Source organism: Papilio machaon, chromosome 8 (assembly GCF_912999745.1).
Source record: "Papilio machaon chromosome 8, ilPapMach1.1, whole genome shotgun sequence".
Lineage (NCBI taxonomy): Eukaryota > Metazoa > Arthropoda > Insecta > Lepidoptera > Papilionidae > Papilio > Papilio machaon.
The window spans coordinates 4,921,033-4,940,586 of NC_059993.1; positions in this window are offsets into that span (position 1 = coordinate 4,921,033).

Consider the following 19,554-nt stretch of genomic DNA (forward strand, 5'->3'; position numbering starts at 1 on the left):
AATAGTTTTTGTGCGAATTTTGCTGTGAATAATTCTTAATATGGTTGAAAGTGTTGAACTTATTTCGATTATTCTTCAGTCATTACAAGAACTGTAAAAACTGTCATATAGACGTTATGTTTTTTGTTTAATTTTAATAACTGAGTAACGCAAAAATTGGTATGAAATGCTAGTGTATAATTAAGATAGTACATTTGTTGGTACTTGTTATAGCCTTAGTGGTAATTTTACCATTTCTACAAATATTAGGGGGCTTTTAATGAGATCTGTAGTGCCGGGTCGAGACGACATGCGAACAAGGAAAGGAGAGAATTTTATTTTCGGAGATCAAGGCTCACTTCGAGTCGCTGCGTCACTCTATTAAGTTAGCTAGATATATTATGAACAATAATACAATATTTTTTCATTAAAACATTTTACACATGCAATACAAAAACGTAGGCATTAAAATATACAGCTGTTGGATGTAACACCTATCAATTTAATAGTGTAGCAAATAACTATAAAGGTAACTGTAAAAAACGACCGACAGAGCGCTAATATAAATGGCATCGCCGTGCAATTAGATTAGACCGGGCAAGTCTATTAATTATGCGTTGATTATGGCAAAGGTTGTTTTTTTACTTCAAGGAGTTATGTGACCAACTATACGGTCTGACGCGGGAAGAGTTGGTCAATTATTGATACATTTTACACATGCAACAACACTTTTGGTAATACGTTGCGCACTGGGAATATCTAGTCCATTCATGATGAATATTAAATATCTTTTTCAATTTTGTTAGAATAAAAGCGCTTACACAAGCAAACCCATAAAATGTTTTATTTTGATTTTGTTTCATGAATTTACGTTTTAACTGGGCAATATAATATTTTTTCATACGCTTTAACGAAAAAATGAAACTGGTAGATAATCTGGATTTACAGTTTGTAGTTTAGATTTCAACTTTATTATCATTTATCGCAACCGGGACTGTCGTTGGATGAATTAGCGGACTCGAGAACAGTTAAGCAAAACAATTATGAAGTTAAATTTAGGTATGCTAAGCTCTTGTATGCTCAGTATATCTATTTCTATGTTTAAAGGTATCTCTTTCAACTTTTATTTTCTCCATATTCACTTCCCACAATGTACAGATAGGGGAGGTATATTCCCTATTAGACTATTGTAATTGTTGATGTGAAATAGTGGTACGGATTATACCACATCCCATACTACTTTGCATTCTTCTATAAAAAAGATAATAAAAATTTACGTGAGTAATAATATTCATTTAAATATGAAAAAAAAAATAAAAGATAATGTGAATAGGTTTATGGAGGGTAATTACTCCATACAATATCCATCTCTGACCCGGTTGCAACCTTAATGCAAACATTAGGGACACGCAAGTGAGGCCGCTGCGTGTTGCGCCGTCGCCGTCGCCCGCCGTCATGCAAGCCTACGGTGTGCCACGCTGCGCTATCATATTTATAGTGATTTTTTTATATTTTAACACTTAAAAACATCCAACACATTTGTGTTCTTTTATAACGTTTTCGCTCGCATTGCTTTTGCATTTAAACCGAAAATATTAAGGACTGGCATATTTATAGTAATAGGTAACGGTTGTCTACTTTAATATACAGGTCTTATGGCATGTATATATGTACCCTTTTTAACTTTTTGTTTGGAATAAAATTATACAGTTTTCTGTAGTAGTGTGTTAGTGCAATAAAGTCGGTATTCCTGCTGCATTGTAATGTAGATTAAACATGTTTTGAAAACAACAAAAACATGCGTCACCACGCAATGTTATTGCACTGGCATCTACAATTGTTACTATTATTGATTTTTAATTGTTTGCAGGAATTAATGTAAAAGCTGACATAGAGTCAATTTGATAACGTAACGTTGTCGAAGTAATTAGAGATGCTTTTCGTCTCTATAGAACATCTTTGAATTTTATAGAAAAACTAAGTCATTATAAAAATAATTGAAACACATAAATACATGTCTTTATTTAATAATTCAACAGATTTAATTTTATATTAATTTTAATGTATTAATTATGAGGCGAGTTAATAAATACATCCCACGTTCACCGACCTTATATGGTTAAGGAATGAACTGTTTGCAATAATTGAAATATTTCGAACGGAAGCGCGCATAAAACCGTTGGCCGGCTCTGGTCGTGTGGCCTTTGCCAACATCTGCTGATAATGAAACACAAGAAAAAAAACATAAGTTTGTGGTACATTGTTTTAATAGCCCGTAACAAACCAATTTATTGTTGTAAAAAATAGTATCGTGACACACAACTTTTCTAATGCACTTTAAAATAGATAACGCAATTCATGTGAGAATTATGTTTGTCATTAAGTTACGAAATTGTCGTAAAGAGCATTTTTATTTAGATAAAACAAAGAAAACAAACTTGTAATGTCTATGCCTAGATGACAAAATTGCCATTTTCTCAAGCCACCGGAATAGTATGACTTACTATTGATAAAAACGATAGGCGCATTAATTAAATTCTAAAGAAAAAAATCGAATCCATAAAAAATCATAGCATCTAGCTTATAAGGTAAATGTAAAGGATAAGACGTCTGATTTTTTATTTTACTACAAAAGTACAGATAAAACTCAAATCAAATAACCTAATAAGAGAAGATATAAGATTTAATAAAATGAATGTGTTAGGACATTTAGTGTGTAAATATCTTAATACAAAAGCCTTATAGACTACAGCAACCGAAACTAACGCCTAGACACCGGTTAATCAGGTAGACATTTGATTCGAAGTAGAAGGTCACTGTACATTCATTATAATATAGTATCGTCTGGTCTAATGCATGAATATTTATAACTTAGTCTCAGATTGTGCTTCGAAACAATTTTATGAGAAAAAAAACACAAAAACGCAGACAACTCATAGAATCCTGCATTTCGCATTAACAATTATGTTTTTTCGCATTACTCATATCTGATACTGTTTGGGGAATAACATATGAATGGAGTGGCTCCAACTAGTTAAGCTAATCTCATAGTTTAATTTAGATTTTTACCAAGGCTTATTGTTAACTATAATATGATCACTGCGTATTGTCATAGTGTTAATAACATATATTATTGTCAGGTTTTTCAAAGAAAATGCGAGGGATAACCATATCGAGAAAATTTTATTTTTTTTGTCTGCCTGTCTGCAAATACGCGTTTGTTCCAGGTAATATCACATATACATATATATGTTGGAGTAATTTAGGCTATTTTACTTCCGCGCTGACATCAGAATATTTCCGTACATCGCTCATTTGGCATTATAACCTTCACTTTCAACCGTCAAAATGCATACAAACAAGTTACCTCAAATTTTTTTTAGCAAGAATGAAACCGTTGGTAGTATATCATCTTCCTGGCCTTTTCCCACTCACGTGGGGTCGGCACACAAGGTTTTATAAACCTTAAAGTTTTGGCCTAAGTTTTTACGGCCGGCCGCCTGCCTGTCACCAACCCTGCTTGGGAGGAAAAAACCGTTGATAATATATGTTTTGTCAATGGCAATAGACTTCAATATAAAAATATTTCAATAAACTGTAAATCAACATTGACAATAAATCGAAAAATATGCATAGAATAAAGCAAAGCATCATTGTTCCATCTCGAGGAATAACTACGATTTTCTTTTTATCTCTACGAAAATACATTTTTATAAAAATTTATACTAAAAATTCATAGCATTTATTCTTTATGAATATTCTTTTAAATGTTATTTTAAAATGCGAAACAAGAGTCTATGATGTCATGTAAACTAAATGAAAATGGCGGACATTTTAAAAACATTTAATATATCACATCTTAAATTATTATTTCATTGTTACATTCAATGTATTCTATTTTAATTCAGTAAATCATTCGTATCATCTTAAGATTTATTATCAAAATTTGATAAGTTTGTTTAGTTTTTTTGTCTAAGGAAAGTAAGGCCCTACGTACACAAGGCAACGTAAATGTACGAAAACAGACGATTTTAGTCGCTAAGACGACTCGACTTACGCAATTCAATGACATGGAGGTTCATACACAGCGCGCGTCGCTGATATTTCTATCTGTTATCGCCAAAAACAGTTGCTCGCAACCTGTTTGTCACGGTTGTCGAGAGAAAAGTCGCTGCAACTTTCAATATGGCGGAGCATATCTATAAAGTTGAGACGCTATGCCTAATAAATATTGCTTATATGAAAGGCTAATTAAAACTTTTTTTTCATCTCATTCGATCACATAGACAGATATTTTTGTGTCAAAGACAGTATAGAGGGGTGTGCTAAGCTCCTAACCCCTCCGCCCTCTCAATCTTAAACCTGCGCCTAGCACTAATATTATGACTATGTTAGTAAGGGGTAAACATTGTTATGTACTACGGATAGCTAGTATAAATTTGGTAAGCGCGTAGAATAATGTTCGTAACCGCCGGCTAGTGGTCTGAGTCGTGTAAACATTGCTGCATTTAGTTAGAACGCCCAGCAAAGCCGGCGGGCCCTGCCTAGTTTTGTGCAGTAATAGTACGACCATGGTGGAGTATAGTAAACAGAACCATGTCAATTATTACTTGAGATTAAATATGTTCAAACGATAAGTTACTTTGGAAACATTAAGGACATTGCGAATCGCAGAGCTGTATAAAATTTGGTATAATAGAACGGAGAAAATATAATAGAACGTTCTAGAGAAATAAAGGTTTTTCAGCTTTTAATTTTCAATATGTTACGATGAAAGATAGTGTTTATATTTTACATTTTATAGAAATATCAGGTTTGCATATACAATGACAAAGCAAAAGTTGATTGATTAGACTGCGAAAAATAATTCCGCAATAAGAATTAATTTACAAAATCTTGTAAAATTTCAGCACAACACCATACTGACAGCAAAAAAAATATGTATGTTATTCATTAAAATTATAAAAGTAATGAGAATAGATTAACTTCTTTCCTAGAAATTCTGTAATGCTTAGAAAATCTTTGTAACCATCACTAGATGGACAATGAATGCATTAATGGAAAATACTGCAATCAACATTTTTAATGGCCCAACGTCTAGCACGAAGTGCGCGTGCACCGTTTTCAGTCAAAAACAAACGCGGCGGCTGCGAGTGCGATAGAGTGCGCTGCTTTCGCAAAGCGCGACCACGGCATCCGTAGAGACTTCTACTCGACTAATTATTGCCGAAATTTCAATATAAAAAAAAAAAAAAACTGGGTATTCCCATTTCGATGAACTTATTAAACCCAAGATAGTTAAAGGCGACAATAACAAGAAGCATTGTAGATAAATTAATGGTTTGTCATAGAACTTATCAGAAGAAAGGTAAAGAAGATAAACAAAATTAGAGTTTGGGATAGATATGACCTATATATATATGATATAACAAAAACTATAAAATGCAAAATAAAATGACGTCATAGTTGTGATTAATGACCGATAACAAAGCACTAAAGTGCGCGTAGTCGACTGTCAACAAAAATAACGGTAAGAGTATATACAGTTAGGGTTTAAATAAACTATATATTACATGGAGCAGACGGATTATTATTCAAATTTTATCTATGCAAAATTTTCAAGAGTCTAGTGACTGCGATTCTGCCGCATTCAAACGCAGCCGGTCTAATAAAAACACTAATAGAAAAAAAGGCATTAGAAAGTTTAATGTCTATGTGGAGTGGATTGAGTGAGTTCCTGCTATACCGGTTCCGTAAATGTTATAGTCAAATATAATTAAACGATTTATAAATAATTTAATATCTCATAAAAAATGCAATATTTAACCACTGGATGGAAAAAAACATTAATTTTTTGGATGCTAGAGCAAATTTCGTGGGCAAAAAAGTGATGATTTTTTTTTTAATTCAAAAATTTCTTGATGATAGTTTATTAACAAGATATATAACAATAGCTTGAAATAATTTATTGTGAAGAATTTTATAAGATGTGAACACAAGTTTCATAAAATTGTACAAAAAAGCATTCAAAGAATTTAATAACAGCTAAGCGGTTGTCATAATTGTTGCACCCTAAATAGAAAAGGGTTTCAAGCTGAATCAAAGCATAAGTAAATATGATTTTTACTTCTGCATTATATATTGTTAAATCTGGTTTACTAAAAACGGATACCACATTCATCTTTTCTTCTCTTATTTTACCAACCTATTCTACATTTCTCTAGATCTGATTGTTGCATGCAAGTTTTTATTTTATTTTAAATAAAATGTTTTTTATAATGAGTAGGTAAGTAGTTTCTGTTTTCGTCTAGTATTTGATGGGTGTTCGCCAACTCTAAGGAAATGCGACACGCCATGTGGGTCATTTACCTCAAAATGTTTGTCTGCACCTTGATGTAAAATGAACTAATTTATGCGTCTAATGGCCACAACGCAGACAGTTTCGACTACTTTTTTTTTAAATTTGCATGAATGCTAGACTTAAGTTAAATTTTAGACATCAATTTTTTTGCTTAACGCATTAAAAATGATATCATTTACGATGAAAGTCATTTAATTTAAATGAGTGAATTTTTTACTGGTATTTAAGGAATTAAAATCAGGAAAAGAAAAATTAAGAGATAGTATATTACAATTTCTGCTCCGGAAATGTGATTTCATTCTCACCTCCCTTTATCACTTAAGGTGTCAATGGAAGAAAATACAAATTTTTATCATAGATAAATACCACAAGTTGATTTAAAACTAGATATGTAACCTGGTAACACAAATGTGCCAGTACCGCATGGGCCACTGCATGGCTCTGCTGTTCCCCAGCGGTGGGGGCGTGGCGGGAAAAGTTGCACATTATTTACGATAGCCACGAAGCCGATGCGGCGATAAGGCGCGTCGCAGTTGCCGCGTCACGATCTTCGCTATCTCCCGATACTGATACTGAGACTGTAATAATAGCATTAAATACGTTCCTAAACCTACGGATCAAACGCAAACTACGTCAACCTTGAGATGAAAACGAAATTTCATCAAAACTTCCAGGTTAAGTTTACTTTAAATTAAATACAAAGATGAAATGTAATTGGCTAATGTAATTTATAGAAAAGAAATTTAATAGTTTGTCCCGGGGAAACATTCAAACTGAAAGGAAATAAAGAATACTTCATTTGTAGTCTATGTGTTCTTCCAGACTATGTTCTATATCTGTAATAAATTTCAGCTAGATCCGTTTAGCTGTTCTGGAGATGCGTGATAATAAACATTTATCCATCTATCCAAACTGTCGTATTTATAAAATTAATAGGTTAGATAATAGATAATATTATAATCTTCGTAATTTTATTGTTTCAATTGGTCTCCCGCTCTTATAGTAAATGCATTTCGATTGAACATCTCTTGCTAGTTTTAAGTTATTTAAATTTTTTAATGATGAATAAATTCTACATCAAACTTTAAATAGATTAAAATCGAAATCAAAATGTTTCGATTTCAGTATTTTAATGCAGAATTATCTGGTTATTTAAATTTCTTTCATAAATTTATAATTTAGATTTTTATGACTGTCAATAACAATATTTTTTTATCAACAGATTAAATCTATGCAGCGAAAATTAACCCAAGTTATCGCACTTGTAGAATCGTTGTTGGATGAAATAATACTAACTATATTTATATACTCTGCTTGCTCATTCAATATTTACTTAATGCCCAGCTTGCGAAAACTTCTTTGGGGAAAAAAAATCGGGATTAATCCTCTTAAATTTGGGGAAAATATTTTTGCATTTCATATTTCATCTGAGGTTCGTAATAGAATTAAGAAGTCCTTTAGAAAGAATGCATCATCGACATTATTATGGTCTTCAAATAAAAAGCATGTGTTGGTTTCTCCTTTTATTATTATCAATTACATATTAGCATACTATGATGCAATTTCATTTTGTTTTGAGTTTAATTCTCTGAATTCGTTTGCTGTTATAGAAATTTTAACATGTTTTATATTAATCGCTCGCAATTTTTTTCAATTTCTCAGTATTACGTGTTGTCATAGTTAAATCGAATAAACAACTAGGGCAGCAAAATTTATGGTTAGATATAAATGTAATTTGATAGGCTGTTAAACAACAAAATTATTATATGCTTGATTGTACGCTGAACAAAGAGAGGCCGCCTCTGAATTTAAGGGAATTCAGAGATCAAATTTCAAAGTGTGTGCTATTTCTATTTACGTTTCAAGATTTATGACTTGAGTTAGCAAAATTATAATGCATATATGTAAGTTATATAGAAAACGGCTAAATCACTCACGTACATTTGTCCGGTGTTGATGCGGGACAAATGTACGTGAGTAGTTCTATATTAGTTAATGATAATGTCTCACAAAATTTTGTATAATTTAATGCATATAAATGCTATTAAATTCTGATTAAAATATTACGAGACAAATTATGTTCCCATGCTTTTGACCACCCATATAGAGAAACGTGTTGTCAGCGTTGAATACTGTACGCTTGTAGGTAGCCAAGTCTCACGTGTCATGTCACGTTTCGAGTAATTTCTAAGAATGCATCTGTAACGTCGTATTACATTTTTCGCAATTAAATGTTAAAAGTTTGGAATTAGTGTAAATTATTGTAATGAAACTATTGTAAACAAGGGCTTATTCTACCGCTATAGCTTGTATTTAAAAAAAAACACTCAACTTCAAAAATATAGTTATCTATCAAGACATCTATTTCGCCTCGCAAGAGATAAACAAAATCATGGAGTCTATATATTCGGAGAAGTACCTCAAGAAGATCAAGACATCTGTAAATTTTCTTACAATATCTATATCTATATTATTTTCTTTATGTTGTTTCGATCACTTTTACCGACAGTTCACAAAACATTATGTCACTGATTTTTTTTATTAATTAATTTAAATGTTCTATCACCCACACAAATGCCTTGATCGATATGTCTTGTACAAACCGGTGTTCCAATTGATAACAAAATATTTTTTTTTATCATCTGACATTTTAGATTCACCTATCAATATTGTAATACATTTATATGCTAACTAGCTACAAGCCCCTACCTCACCTGAGAAAAAGTAACGAAGAAAAATATTTAGAAGATTACATTAGAAAATTAATTAAATTTCAAAAAATAATTTCTATTTAAATGCTTGAATGTTGTCATTTTGTCTTCAATTAAAAGCTCCAGTGGCTGGCTAATAAATAAGCTATTTCAGAATTGACGTTTTAAAATAGTATAACTAAAAAAGTAAAATTGTCAAATAAGTATAAACCAGTCGTATAAAACTTTTACGCTAAAATATTACTACTATTGAAAGGAGGAAAAATTAAACAATTTAATGTTCAATTTTTCCTCCTCGTAGGACGAGACAAGGAGCGCCATCTGTTATGGGTTCTTTGAAAACAAAGTAATGTATGCATAATTTTCCCTCCTAGCACTCCAAAACATAACAGAATGTCTATTTCAGTTTTGTATCATAATATTATCAAATTTTTTATAAACATTGCATAAAAATTGATTAATTCCAATTACATATTTGTGTGGTATTTGCTAAAGGATTCGTTCACAAAAATTAATCACAAAACCAAGTTTTACGTTGGATATGATACATTATTGTAATGTGTGCAGATGTTACGTAAGTTGGCGACAGTACTCGTAATATTAAAGGTAAAGGTAAAGCAGCGTGCGGCATCTTCGTCGGGTTTTCGTCTCACGTTACGTAAGGCCGACGGCACCGATTGATCAACCCTAAATTAGTTGATGCGGGGTAAGGGAGCGCGCGGGGTGGCTGACGGCAAACTAGGTTGGCCGCGGAAGCACACTAACCCCTAGAAAACTAGGGGTGCGAAACTCCTCCCCCTTTTCTGGTCACGAGAGCACAGCGATTGGTCCGCGCGTTCCAACCGCTCGCCCCTCACCCAGATTACAATCGGTGGGGTGCGCTCATAGAAATAGTACTATGTGCCCACTCTATGTACATTTATGTATCCTATGTATAAGTAAATTATATATCACTAGCCCCATTTCGTGACATTGAAAACGCACTCGCCGTCCCTACCCTAGTTCCGAATGGATACGCGCATGCCATACCATAGCGAAATTGTTTTCATTTACATCAAATATTATTAACTATTTTTTATCATCAACTGTGTCGTCCTTGTCAGTCTTCTCTATTTTATTGTTGTTACCACTTAAATTTAATCAATAGACTGTAAAGTATGTTTTATTTAAAACGATACTTTAATATCTGGCATGTAGTATTTAAAACATAAATATTTACTTCTACTACAAACAAACTGAAGTAACGGCACCTTCGATAACAATAGATTGTTGGTTAAGATAGATGACATCTTAGCAGTAAAAGTTTTCAACTTTCGGTGGACTCAATTATCGGAAACGTACATATATTTTGTTTTTTATTCATTTAAAATTATGTTATATTTTAAGAGCCTTTTTCTATCTACAAGATAATAATTACTATATTAATAAAAAACTACAAAGTATGGATGTCTACTGCAAGTAAATTATACTAATATCATAAATGCGAATGTTTAGATGGATGGACCGCTGAACGGATTTCGATTAAATTTGTCTTACATGTAGAACATAGTCTGGAAGAACACATAGGCTACTTATAAAGTAAATTTAAAATTCCAAGCGGACAGAGTCACGGGCCACAGCTAGTATTTAATATCTGTACAAAGGTTCCGTTTTGTCACTGATGTCTGAGGTTCGTGGTTATCATACAAATGTTATGTATTCCACAATCTCACAACTTTAACTAAAGCATTTACATTCAAATAGATTATTTCTAAAAATAATACATTAATTAATTTACATAGCAATGCGTAATACAAAACATATTATGCTTATAACTTTGTAATTATTGTTTTAACAAATATGAAAAATCATTCCATATGAGAGTATAAAAAATATTATATTAACGCACTCACGCACAACCGCACCTCAAAAACAATGCACGGACAAAAAACTGGTTTTATAAGCAATGTCTAGGCTGTTTAGAAACCAGGTAGAGAACACATGTTATAATTTTTTTTTGCACTTCATCTAATGTTGAAGGTCAGTTGAAAAGGATATCTGGCTACTAAATTGCCGACGGCTTGATATTTCGTCGAATACTTTTTTTTGTTACAATGATATTAATGAGTATACAACTGGACCCAAAACCATAAGTATTAAGAACTAATTTAAATCATGTTTATTCATGAAAGTAATGTTAAATAAGTAAGTTATAATCTAAGGAGGTTTTCATTTGCTTGATGAAATTGGTGAAGAAGTAGAAGAAGGTGTTAGGAGGCTGTTTGACGGTAGACACTAACCGTATGTTGCGTAGCTAATTATGATGGAATTCACTTGACATTAGCAAAATTTATTGATTTGTTACATTCTTTAACAATTTTCAAGCTTTTGGATCTGCAGAAAGTGCGTCTTATCTGTGTTTACTACAGCAAAATAAGAGACGTGATAACTTAGTTATAATAATATTAAAAGCTTATTTCTATTACTTTTCGATCAATACATAATCGACTTTATCCCAATGCCATTAAGTTTATATTGCATTGACGAGGCAGCTCGAGCTGGTTGCCAGCGACGCGCGCCCGCGACCAAACCAACTTCCACTCAGCTGAATGAAACTTCGCGTCGAAAGACTTTCGTTTTCCATACGAGCTGCTCACATGTTTGCAGTTTTGCATTTTGTTTCCCGCTTTTTCGCTCGTGACGTCACACGATTCATGGACGCTCATATTAAACAATATCTAAGTTGCCGGAGACAATATTTCAAATATAAAAGGCTGATATATTCAAAAGTCTATCTAATCGTTTTGTAAGATTTCTGTAAAAATAGCTTTCTTTTGTCTAATAAAAATCACAAAGATATCTCTTGGTACGAATGTGAAAATAGCTAATTTAAACAAAAACACGTCATTTCCATGTAACTCTTGTTATTTTTCTTTTAGTTACGACAAGGTTAAGTTTCCTATAATCAATGCAATTAGTTTTTTTATGTAATATTCTGTTACAATTACATATTTGTAAAATCTAATTTTTATTATGCTATTCAAGTTTTCACTGCAAGTGCAACACCTGGTTGCGAGAGATATAGGCGAGGGATTAATCCCCGCTAACCCCAAGCAAGTCGGAGGAGAGCTTCCACTCCCTGTTGGTGTTGATGACGCGGACGATGAAGGCGCCCTGGCTGCGCCACTGGATTTTAGTGTAGTCGGGGGCACTCCAGCAACTACCCCGGCTTCGTCTCCGGCGCAGCGAAGATCAATGCAGTACGCGAAGATGTTGAGCCAACCACAAATTCCCCTTAAAATAATGGGGAAATCCATCGTAGGGCTACTCATTATGTATGAACAGATGAAAAGAGGATACATGTGGCGGAAATGTGAATGTTAAGAGGGTAGTGTGGGGTAACACTAATGGGTAAGATACGAAACGAGTATTTTAGTGGAACTCTGAAAGTAGCACAAGAGCAATAAGAGATGACGGAAAAGAGATCGATCTGGAGGATCAAAACCTGGTGCACCGACCCTACGCGATTGGGATAAGGACAGAGCAATATTTTTATTGAAATAAAAATTATATGAACACGCAATTGCATTGTTATTTATCTTTGAATTTGAATAAGTGACGTGTGTTATCCTAAACATCGTAAGGGCTTGTTCAAGAAAGGTAAAATAAACTCAAAGGTTAAACTAGCAAAAAAAATTTATGCTTTTCAATAATTTTTTACCAGCAGGCATATCTAAATTTGTATGCAGAGAATATGCTTGTGTATTGAGATCGTAGTCAAAAAATTTATAATGTCTAGAGATTTAAGAAATTGTATTATATTTAATGAAGTGAAACAGTTTCATAAGTAGTCTGACATTATCAATTTTTGTGATTTCATCGTGTTGAGTATTCTTATTTCATGGAAGATTAGCGGTCAGTGCACTTTAACGAAGTGTCATAGATCGTAAAATGCACGGTCTCATGAATTATGAATTATTGGGCACTTGAAAGAGAAATTTGAATGGCCTAAGCTAGTATCTCGTAGTACTACTACTATTACTACTACTACTAATTTAACTTTCTAAACATACATCAATTATATCAGTCAAAAATGAAAACTCTTTCAGTTTGTTTTTCATTATGAAATTCTAACATTTTGCAGCATTTTAATCATTAATAATTTTTCGTGACCCTGACTAACACAACATCAAAAATAACTTTTCTAATATTTAAACAACGTCGAGTGAGCTTATTTAAAAACAATTTTTTGTAGCTGTTAACTGCTGTATAACTTGAATAATTAATGTTGTTCGTGTGCATTGTTTTTGTGTATGAACGCAGCATTTTTATGGCAAGTGCACAGACTCCTTCGATTTTTTACTTCTGTCTACGTCTGTTTGTATGAAGTTAATTGTTATTCTAAATCCATTACTATTTATATGATGTAAAATAATGTTTAAATAAAGAGCAACTTTAATACGACTAGCTAACTATTAGTCAGAGCATGCGTGTGACTTTGATAGCACGATCACGACGTTTGCAAGGCCAAGGTGACACATGGTTCGTCAGCCGGTATTATGTGCGTTTTATGCCGGCGCTTCACATTGCCCAAGGTATCGTCTTGGTACTACTTGGTACACGCACTTGTGGATAGGTTTTACTTGGACAGGTATTGAAACTTTTGGTCCAATAGACAACGTCAACCCGCCTTGTGATCGTTTTTTGTACACGTTCAAAGGCGAGGGGAGTGAAGGGGGTACGCTGGCGCGCAGCACAAAATGAATTGCAGCGAATGTGTGGTTATTAAAATTAGCTATTTGATTTAAAGCCAAGCTTGGACTCAATAATATTCCCATCACTCAATAGGAGCTTAACAAAAACTTGACCTGATGTCAGGTGTCCGTGGTTTAAAGGTTCAAAATGTACGTAAAAAATCTCAAGGTTACCACCAAATATTGATAAAAATCTATTAAAAAAAAAAAACTAGCCTGACAAAATACACTTCTGTGACTCTCTAGGAAAGGATACTAATTGAAGCACTTCGAAATCATCGTTATAACAGCCAACCGCGGCCACGGCTCGTCGGCACCTTCAGGTATCGAGTCTTAGGCATAGGCATCTTAGGCATAGCGCGCTTGTAATGAACAATAGCAATGGATGCAACATTGAACTTTCGCTAATGTATTCGACGAAGTCTGGATAATTAGATGTATAGATGCATGGATGGATAGATGTTTGTTATTAAGTATCTCCAGAACAGCTTATCAGATCTCGCTGAAATTTGGCATAGATGTAGAAAATAGTCTGGAAGAACACATAGGCTACTATTTAAGTTTTTTTTTTAATTCCACGCCGACGGAGTCCCTGGCGACAGCTATTTTACAGATACTTTCCTCGTCTTGTTTCAATTTCAAACAAATATCGTCGGTTGCAGTTCTTCTTATCGGGGGTGTTTTTGTTAATTGGGTTTATTAGATTTTTTACTATTGTCAATTTTGCAAAAGACACTTTTTACCTTGTAATTCTAATGTTTACCTCTGATACTCTTTCATTATCCTGAGAAACGAAAGACTATATAGCAAATAATTTTTCAAACAAACAGTTCTTTTCTTATTCGAACCATTGTAGTGTATGATGACTTCTGTCATCTATTCGTCAAATAATTTAAATATTTTCTTGCAAAAAGCATTAATGAATTATTTTTTATTCAATCTGTAACAAATTCGTAAGCATAATTAATCTAAGAATTAATTTATACTAATGCATTGATAAACAACTATAAAATCAAATATTCATCACGTGTTATCAAATATTCCATAATGATCTTTTGATTACATCATAAAGCGATTGCCACTTTTAAATAAAAACGTTTTCCTCGAGTTTAAATCAATATGCTTAACATCAAAAATATCACAAACTTGATAAAGAAAAACCAACGATTTTTTAGACAAAGAAAAAGACAAGCATGTTTTTTATTTAAATTAGAAAAGTTAAGTTTATTATAATATTATATAACTATAACTTCTTCTATATATTTTTTTGAATATTAGTTCTTTTTTCGAATACTACAATGAAAACCAAGTCTTATCATATGTATAACAAGGTGAGGTGACGCACCTCCCGGTCGTATGTTTATTAGAATTGTACAAAAACAAAAAAAAATGTTTTATTCATAATGTGGCGGTAGTGAAAACTGACAGTTACTTGGTTATTTACTCGTATCAACGGTCATAATGCACTGTCCTTGTAAAACAGATTTATAATTGTATTAACAAATTCGTAGATACATATTTATAACAAATTTCAGATATTTAAATGCCGTGTCGTAACTTTAAAATGCGATATTATCAGAACATATTAATATATTTAGTTAATGTAAAAATAGCTAATACTGGATATTAAGCGTTAATTTCAAATTATAAAAACTCGTTCTGCAATTAATGCAGCCGCGTATAATTTATTATGGATACGTCTAGACTATTCACGAAATTATCTAACAAACAGAGGCATAGCTATATAAACTTGAATAGTCGGTTTTTTTGGTATTCACGCTAATGCGTCTGGCGACCCACTTCAATACATTCAAAGGCTTAGCTAAACCACCTAAAATACTCTCTATACAAACGCATCGGTGTTTATGTACTATTTTACATTTGTTTTAATACTGGCAAAATTTACAAAAGCTATTGTTTAATTTAAAAAGTTTTTTTTTCGAATATTTAGTATTTTAAATATTTATAATCATGAAAAAGTTGCTGTTACCCGCGATTCCGTTCGCGTGGAATTAAAAAATAACTTATTAAGTAGCCTAAGTGTTCTTCCACTATGTTCTACATCTGTGCCAAATTTCATCAAGATCCGTTGAGCCGTTTCGGAGATACCTTCAAACAAACATCCATCCATCCACCTAAACATTCGCATTTATAATATTAGTATGATTTGTGAAAAGTAAGCCTTGTCTATGTAAGTCTATGAGAAGTCAGGCTTTGCTGAAATGATGTAAATTGTTTGATTTTTTCACTACTTTGGGCCCCCGTAACTTCTAAAGCAACCGTTACCTAAGTTTGATACCTGGACCTCGTTCTTAACTCCATTCGTATTTTCTCCCGACAAAGTCCCAAGTTTTCTAAAACGAGATAAGATGGCCGACCGCGGAATATAAATAAATATTTATGTGAGAAAATGTGAATGAAAATGATTTAATATTTTGAAATTATAAGATTTAGAGAAAAATTATGAAAATTAGGTTCTGTATTTGTAAATGATTGGCAATCGATAACGATACAAATAAAGTACATATTATTTTTTCTCACCTTAATTATTACTTCTTTATTTTACCTCTCTAACTTTTACCACGAAATCTGTACACAGTTAACTGTTAGAATAAATAGTACTTTCATTTAACACAATAGACGTGCATAAAGTATTGTTCAAAACTAAACCTTTCAAATGGTGTCCTTTTTTTCGGCGTGTCGCACAGACATCGAAACTTAAGTTCGATGACCGTAGAAGTCAGTCTGGCCTTGTATCTAAAAAAGGAGCCGAAGAAAACACAATAAAAATATATCGAAGGCATAGATGCTTATGTCTGGTTTTATAAACAGTTTTTTTAATTGCTTTCTACTTTCTTCACTACTTTAAAATAGGAATTTCCATTTGTTTTTGTTATAAACAGATTGTTGTGAAATCGTTACACTCTTTATTGGTATATCAGTTTTTATTTGTAAAGTTCACATTGAACTGTAAAGCTTAGTCTTTGTTGCATTATTTTAATGCATCTATTGTTAAAATACTCGTACCTTATCTTATCCCAGAACTGTACGGAAATTTGCATTCCCTTCAATCTATTATTCCTTCAATCCACTATCCTCTTCAACCTACTATTATCCCTTACGTCTCTTTGACAAAACATAAATCAAAATATTTATTAAAACAATCACGTCACTGTAGTCGAATAAATATTTAAGCATATTTTATGTATCATTGAACTACATATGAAACTATGATTGAGAAAACCCACTTAAGTCCGGTTTGCATTCTACCTTATTAATTCTATTGTAGAAAATTGACAACTAAAAATAACATATTTTCTACGATTTAATAGAGATACAATAGTTATTTGGCAAAAGCTAACAATAGTTAACATCCAAATAGCTGTTTTTGCATAAACTCGTTTACTTTCTAGAGTTAATTGACAGATAACATCAGATGCATTTACATCAATGTTTTAGATTTTTGTTCTTGAATTTAAATTAATGTAAAAATAAGATTAACCTCGAAAAATCTTGGCTAAATCTAAATTATATATTCAAATATATTTTACTAATTTTTATACATAATAATCCCATTCCTATTATAACTTCTGATCGTTATATATTTTTTAATAGTTTATCTTGTAAAATATTTGCCTCTGTTTTAGTAGACTATTAATTTATTGTCTGAAGTTAAGCGACATGTTTTGGTATAAATTTACCTTCACACAAAGTTCGCTAAATCCTCGACGACATCTCAATTTGAAAAGTTCAATTAAATTAGATGCTCATAAAGTATTTAAAATACATTACAAATGTCTAGGGCATAGATATGTAACCTACTAGCTGTCGCCCGCAACTCCTAGTGCGCTTATGAAAAAAAAATGACTTGTAGGTAGTAAATATTGCACATATGAAAGGAGAACAAATTGAATAGAATGTGCAGCGGATAGTGAGTTGGTGAGGCGACTTTTCGCGCGATTAGCTTCACGTCGCCGCATCTATGTCGTGTGTAGCCCCCAACACAACAAAAAAAAACATTTAAGTACGAAAAATAAAATCGTAATCACTAACACACAGAAAACACAAGTAAAAGAAGAAAATCAATTATTTTGAAAAACAAAAAAATGTATAATAAAAAAAAAAGTTATGACAGGGTCTCACATTGGTAAATGAGAGGGATCGTATCGTACCTGTAAATTACGGTCCGGTCCAGTTATATGCTTAACAACTGCGCCACTCACACTCTTATTGGATAGGGCTTAAATAGCCCTCAATAATGATTGTTGACATTTTAACAAAAGTGGCAAAAAAAATATTTATAACCACCAAATTGGTGAGATACTGAGGAAGGGAGCATTGAGAGTAGTACCACACTTAAAGGAAATCCATAATCTATGCCTGTTTCTCCGCTAGTTGAAACATCAACTCGTTTCTAAAGTTTTTAAGCTCACATAAAATCTTTTTTCTATTATTGTTGGAGATCGTATCTATAACCAACGGAGTGTGAACCTAGACTCCAAGGACAATAACAATTTGGCGACGTAATATGCATAAAATTAAACACATATGTAATTTTTAATTAAAAAAAAACAGGGTCAGTCGTAGTACCGTTTAATTATAGTAGGATAGCAAAACAAGAAGTTAAAGTATTTATAACTACGGTTATTTCGGTCTTTAGTGATTTAGAAAAAAAAATGTCTAAAAATAATTAAATTCTCGTTTATCTACGATAATAATTATTAAAAATATAAGAAAAAACACATTGATATCTGTGATTTTGTGGTATGTCATATACCTAACACGTTTCAGCAAAAAAGTTGTATAAATGCATGAGGCATAACCATTTTTAATGTCAGTCGAGGTCACGAAGCGACTGGCTAGCAGAAAAAAAACGCGCTGCCTAACATGCCAAGAACTAGACGGCCTACAAAAAATGATTCCGTAAGGCGCGCGGTGCAGCGTTTGAACTGAAGCGACTATTTTTGAATTCCCCGACTCCACTTTCATACATTTTTTCTTTACATTTACTTAGTTGTTACGATTAATAATAATAATGTTTTAGCGGGTATGCATACTATATCAGACCCGATAAATGGATCGAGGGATAAAGGGATAGTCAGGTTTCTTTTTTTTTTTAATTATTTTTTTTTCACTACCTATTCATTTATTATTGTATGTGTGCATTGTGTATTGCATCGATTACACACGATTGCGTTAGTGTGAACCGTCTACGCGGCTTTTAGATGTGTGCTAATAATGTGTTAATACATGTCTGTGGTTTTTTGTGTGGGTTACTGAGATTTGTCTGAAACGACTTAGAACTTTTATAATACTATAAAATAGCATTAGATTATATTAATTTAAAAATTAAATATGACTAAAAACTATTAGAAGTTTTCTGTTGTTGTTAAATTGTTTAGGAAAAGAGACATTTTTCTGAAAGGAATAGCTATTACCTTATTTTGATTTTGTAGGATTTTTTCCAATTTACGCGTACTTTTACAAAAAAATATAAAACGATATATTTTAAACTTCTCCCCAAATAGATTACGCTAGAGTTAACAGAAAATAAATCCCTTAGTCGCGTCCGAGGCTCACGTCTACACATTTCTTGGAAGTGAGCTGACTTGCACTAGGCACCGACGCGACGCGACTTCGCGCATCGGATCGCCCGCCATCGAACTTTGCACCTAAAAACTTTACCAAAGTAATCAACCTTAACAATATCGCTACAATTATCACAACATGACAAACCAGTCAAGTTTTAAAGTAAATGAGTTACATCGTT